Here is a 6,088-nt window from a genome sequence, read left to right as displayed (position 1 = left end):
TCCAGGAAACACTGGAATCTAAGATCCCAGAACTGGGTAATGATAAGGTCTAGAACTGGCCATCGAGGTCATCAGTTGAACAAAAGTAAAGGAGAGTTTGTCAATACACTCTGCTAGGTCGAGAAACCTGGAGGACAAAGGTGATGCTGAAGGAAGCAATAAACTGCTCTGGAGTTCAAAGCATTGAGTGATCACTCCTTGTGCTTATCACGAAAAACAATGAAACCTGAGTTGATTCTTGAACAACAGATGGGAGAGGACAGATGTGAAAGTGGGAAGCCTTTCAAGGTGAAGGGTACAGCCAGGCAAAGTCATGGAAGGGTGAAAGCAGGGGGCATATAGTTTCAAGTTGGTTGCACTTAAGGGTGCATGACACAGTGCTCCGGGAATTATGCCTAGGCTTTGAAAGTGTCCTGATTTGGGCACCTCACAAAGCATATGCTGAATCAAGGATTTAGGTGCAAGTATTTTATTTTTTTTATCTTTTTTTTTTTTTTTCCTTTTTGTGGAGAATGGGGTCTCGCTATATTACCCAGGCAGGTCTTGAACTCCTGGGCTCAAGCTATCCTCCCGCCTCTGCCTCCCTGAGAGCTGGGATTACAGGCGTGAGCCACCGCGCCCGGCCTAGGTGCAAGTATTTTATTCGAGAGGATGTTGAAAGGAGCACTGTGAAGGAGTGGCGAAGAGAGGCAGAGAAGAGAGGAAAGCCAATAAAAGGTGAGTAAGTTGGGTAACCGGGGACCCTCTGAGAGACTCTGTATGACACACTTTAGAGTTGTTCCACAGAGAGGCAATGATGTCGGAGTATTTGTCTGCCTACTCGGGTAGGTCCAGAATTCTGGTGCTTGAGGGTTGCTCCCAGGGACATCAACTCTCTGGCTATTCAACCCTGCCCAGGTGAGTGAGCCAGCTCCAGCCACCAGAGAAAGCCCTGGGGAAGAGGACTGTGGATGCTTGAGGCATGAAACCACCAGTGTGTACAAGAATCCTTCACAAAATCTGTAGGTCACTTTCCAGATGGGCTAAGGGGCATGGGCAGGGTACCAATAGCAACTGTTTTAGACAGGAAAGTGAGAAGTGTTCATGGAAGCCCTGCAGTCCCACTAAAGGTTTGCTGTTTATTTCTTAGGCAATGAGAAGATCTCACCAGCTCCGGAATGTGCTGTGGGAAGAGGAGGTGAGATGGAGTGTAGTGGAGGCTGTGTGCGCAGCAGGGCCCAGGGAGTGGAAAGATGGATGGGAGGGGACGGCCTGGTGAAAGACCATTGCAGGGTTTGAATGAACAGGATTTGGCAACTGATTGGGTGTGGCGCAGGGGTGGGGTGAATGAGCAGGGGAAAGACAGAATACCAAGAGCATGGTGCATCTCAGCAGGAATGAACATCTCTAGGACATGTCTTGTTTAGGAAGCATCAAAAGGGTGAAGCTAGCAGGGAACACTACCTGCTGAACAGACCAGGAAATCTTTTCTGAGCATTCGTCAGTTGGATTTCTCTTACCTTTAGCTTCCTTAAAAATAATAATAAGTCAATCTTTATTTGTTTTATTATTTATTTATTGAGATGGAGTCTCACTCTGCTGCCTAGGCTGGAGTACAGTGGCACAATCTCAGCTCACTGCAACCTCTGCCTCCCAGGTTCAAGCAATTCTCCTGCCTCAGCCTCCCATGTAGCTGGGACTACAGGCACATGCCACCACGCCCGGCTAATTTTGCATTTTTAGTAGAGATGGAGTTTCACCATGTTGGCCAGGCTGGTCTCAAACTCCAGACCTCAAATGATCTGCCTGCCTTGGCCTCCCAAAGTGCAGGAATTATAGGCGTGAGCCATCGCACCCAGCCTGTCAGTGTCTTTCTCTTCTTGCAGCCACATGAGCCTTGGTTAGTCCAGCTCTGTTGACCCTGCTGGAATTTTTCCCTGTTTATTACAGGAATTGGGCCTCTTTGATTCATACTTCCCCATAGACTGGAAACTTCTTGAGGACAGATTATATCTGATTTATCTTCATATCCCCAGTATACAGCATATAATACACCTCAACGGATACTTGATCATGAGAATAATGATGATAGTTTCCATTTATTGGGTGTTTAATCTGGGTCAGACACTGTGGTGAGCTTTTCAATACATTACCTCATCTCATGATTGGTATATTAAAACTTCTTGGCCGGGCAGTGCCTCATGCCTGTAATCCCCGCTCTTCGGGAAGCCAAAGTGGGCAGATCTCTTGAGGTCAGGAGTTCGAGGCCAGCCTGGCCAATGTGATGAAACCCAATCTCTACTAAAAATACAAAAATTAGCCAGGAGTGGTGGCGGGTGCCTGTAATCCCAGCTACTCAGGGGCCTGAGGCAGGAGAATCACTTGAACCTGGGAGGTGGAGGTTGCAGTGAGCTGAGATCATGCCACTGCACTCCAGCCCAGGTGACAAAACGAGACTCCATCTCAAAAAACAACAAAAACAAAAACAAAAAAACTTCTTTGGTTGTGGGTAACAAAATTAAACTCAAACCGACTTAGGAAAAAATAAAAAAGATGTATAGCACCTAATTGAAAGTTCCATGACTCAGTCTAGCTTTAGGCTTGTCTGGCACCAGGCACTCAAACACTGTTTCGAGGAGCCTTTTTCTCCATCTTTTGGCTTGGCTTTCTTCTGTACTGGCTTTGTTTTTAGAAAGATGCTCCTCGTACTTAGCAACCCCAGTAGAAAAACAGCATCTCTTCTTCAACACATCCAGCGAGGGGTCCATGGCAGACCTTCAGTGCATCAGCTTGGGTGTGTGCACAATTCTGGACCAATCATATAATCAGGGAGATCAAATTTGCTAAATGGCCACACTTAGGTTATATTCCCATCCCCACAGCCATGGGAAGGGGTCAGTCTACCAAAATTTAAAGGAAAATCAGATGCTATCTATCTTTGTCCAGACAATGAGCAGTGGGTAACAATAGCTACTTTCTATAATAGGTATCCTTGTTTTCCAGATAAAGAAACTGAAGCACAACAAAAGGAAGTATCTTGCCAAACATTACTAGCAGGTGAAAAGGCAGGATTGAATTCAGGTGTCTTTCTCTAGAACCTGTGCTCCTCCAGGGCAACAGACAGGGTCTTTCTCATTTCTGGGTCCCCTCACTCACGACCCCCAAGATCTTAGCCCACAGTGGGTCCCCAATTCCAGTGGTCCTCCAAGTGTGGTCCATGGACCATGCAAACTGGCTAACTCCTTGTTCCTAGACCACAGTGAGTTAAGTACCAAAATCCTGAGTAAAAATTTAGAAATGTTTTATAGTAATTTGGAATTGCCACAACATGCAAAGGCTGTGACCTGAAAAGATGGGTCTGAGATTGATTGTAGATAATTCGAGAAATACTGCTCTATTCAGTTATACCTAGAAGGAAGACATGAGCCGTGGGCCTGCAGAGGAAAACATGGGGGCTCCAATGGATCCACCACAGGGAGGCAGGGAGGCAGACTGCCCATCCTACCAGTCAGAAGGTGGTCGCCACTTGGCCAGCCCAGAGAAGTCTTCCTAGGAACCCCACTATTACCATAGGCCGCCGCAGCTGATGAGCCTCTCCCACTTCACAAGAAAGTCAGGCAGGGAGGCTCAGGCCCAAGCAGCTCCAGTGCCCTTGGTTCTAGTCCAGCTGGATACTGGCTGATCCTGCCCAGGGCCTGCAGACACCTGGCACTGTCTGCCTGGGCCGCACCCACCCCGTGCTTCCACACTGTGCCCAGAGGGAAGATGATGGCTGACACAGAACCTGTGGAGAAGCCACCCCAAAACCAGAATTAATTTTTAAGCTGAGGTGGAAGGTCAGCTCCAGGGACACGCTGCCACCTCCCGTCTTGACATGGGCCTCCTTGAGTTGACACCAGGATGTAGCATGGCTCCAACCCTTGCTTTCCCTTTGGTTGGACACTCTCCAATGCCAGGGTCATGCACCAACAGAGCAGCTCCAAGGAAGAGCATTTTCCAAAGCCCAGATGACTCAGGGTGGCGAATGTGACCGGAGGGGAGATTCAGCCGCCAGCTCAGACCTTTGTTTGGGAGTTAACAATTCCTCCACGCTGATTTCACCTGCCTGTTCTATCGTGCCTGGTGCAGTGAAAACATCCCGGATACTTTGGATTACAAGGCCAGCTCTGCAATTTTGCTGAGTAACTGTAGGCTGCTCACCTAATCTTTCTGTATTTCAACGAAATGACTGCATTTGGAAAAGGTTGGAGCACCCATATCACAGGCCAGTTCTGGGGGCGAACTGAGGTAATGCTGTAAAGCACCTCCTATGCACAAGCCCATGGAGCATGGGAGTAGATATGAGGATGTTCCCTCACCCCTTCCAGGAAGCTGGGAGCTGACAAGGACTCAGGCTCAGTCACTTCCAGCTGTGTGACATGGGTAGGTTTCTTAGCTTCCCTGAGCCTTGATCATCTCATTTATAAAGAACAAAATACCCAACTGGCAAGGCTGGTGCTAGGAGTGAATGCAACTGAATATGCAGAAGAGCATGGCACACAGATTCTCACTCTGTGCTCATTAATTTCACACATATTTATTGTTAATGCTAGGGACTAGGTCGACTAGGTCAGGCGTTGAGCCTACTATGGTGAGCAAAGAAAGACATACCCTGTCTCTTCCCTAGGAATTTAGTAAAGGAAGTTAATTGTGAGTGAAACAGATGGGCATACAGATAATCAAATCACAACTGTGGCACCCACTACAAAGGTGAGGTGCTAAGTGCTAAGTGAAGATGGGACAAGACTTTCAACTCACTTAATGAAGTCAGGAAGGGCTTCTCTGAGGCAGTAATAATTGAGCCAAGGTCTGAAGCATGAATGGGAAAGCATTCAGGATGAAGAACAACATGTGCCAAGCCCTGTAATGGGGAATCCCAGTTAGTTAAAGGGATTGAAAAGAGGCCAGCGTGGTGAGAGACCAGAGAACAAGGTTGGGATGGGTTAAGGGAGGGCTAGAGAGGAGAGGAGAGGCCAGACCTCATAAGCCATATAGGCCATGCTATGGATTTTAGTCTTTGTCCGTATTTTATAATAAATGGGGGTGAGGATTACATGATCATACTTGCTTTCCAAGTAGATCCCTCTGGCTGCAGCTCGGAGGTGAAGTGTGTGCATCAACGTAATACAGTTGGCAGTCAGGAGACCATTGCTATGCTGCAGATGAGTGATTAAGGAGTTTGAGGCTAAGGTGGTGATGATGGAGATGGAGAGGAGGGGTTGGAGGCAGCTGTGTAGGTGAAATGGAAGGCGCTTTGTGCAGCATCACCTAAGTGTGTCAGGAACAATTCCTGGTGGTACTACTGGAGGAGAAGTAGGTTTGGGGATAAGCCTATCAGTCTGGTTTTGAACAGATTGAATTTAGGATATTTCTGAGACGTCTGAGAGACAATGACCATTTCCCATCAGGTTTGGTATTTTATCGTTTTAAAATAAAGACATTAAAAAATATGGAACACATCACGAATTTGTGCATCATCCTTGAGCAGCTGTATCATTCCAGTTTCAGTGTATGTGCTACTGAAGCAAGCACACCACTGGTACCTTTATCAAGGGCGTTTTTAGTGAGTGATGGAGCAAGAAGCTTGTACATGGGAACAAGGACACTTGTGAGTGATGGAGATGTTCATTACTTTAATTATAGCGAGGGTTTCCCAGGGGTATACATACGGCAAAACTCATCAAATAGTACACTTTCAGTATGTGCAGTTTATTGTACATCAGTTATGCCTCCTTAGAGCTGTCAGAAAAGACAAGTGGGTGGTAGGGACATGGAGACAGTGCAGACAGCCCCTACCTGTGCAGTGGAGATGAGAAACAGAGAGCGAGTGGTTGCTGAGGGAGATGAGAAGGTGACAGAGGTAGCATTTATTTTTGGTTAAGAAGGTGATTTGGGTTGGGCACGGTGGCCCATGCCTGTAATGCCAGCACTTTGGGAGGCTGAGGCGGGCAGATCACCTGAGGTCAGGAGTTCACGACCAGCCTGGCCAATATGGCAAAACCCTGTCTCTACTAAAAATGCAAAAATTAGCTAGGCATGGTGGCGGGTGCCTGTAATCCCAGCTACCTGG

General features: G+C 47.3%; 1 pseudogene; it reads right to left on the bottom strand.

Annotated features, from left to right (window-relative positions):
* Positions 1 to 5,461: 5,461 nt before the first annotated feature.
* Positions 5,462 to 5,550, bottom strand: LOC114674988 (U6 spliceosomal RNA; annotated as a pseudogene).
* Between the last annotated feature and the right edge of the window lie 538 nt (positions 5,551 to 6,088).

This window comes from Macaca mulatta, chromosome 1, assembly GCF_049350105.2.
Source record: "Macaca mulatta isolate MMU2019108-1 chromosome 1, T2T-MMU8v2.0, whole genome shotgun sequence".
Lineage (NCBI taxonomy): Eukaryota > Metazoa > Chordata > Mammalia > Primates > Cercopithecidae > Macaca > Macaca mulatta.
The sequence above is the reverse complement of the archived record's forward strand: the minus strand, read 5'-3'. Positions and strand labels throughout refer to the sequence as shown.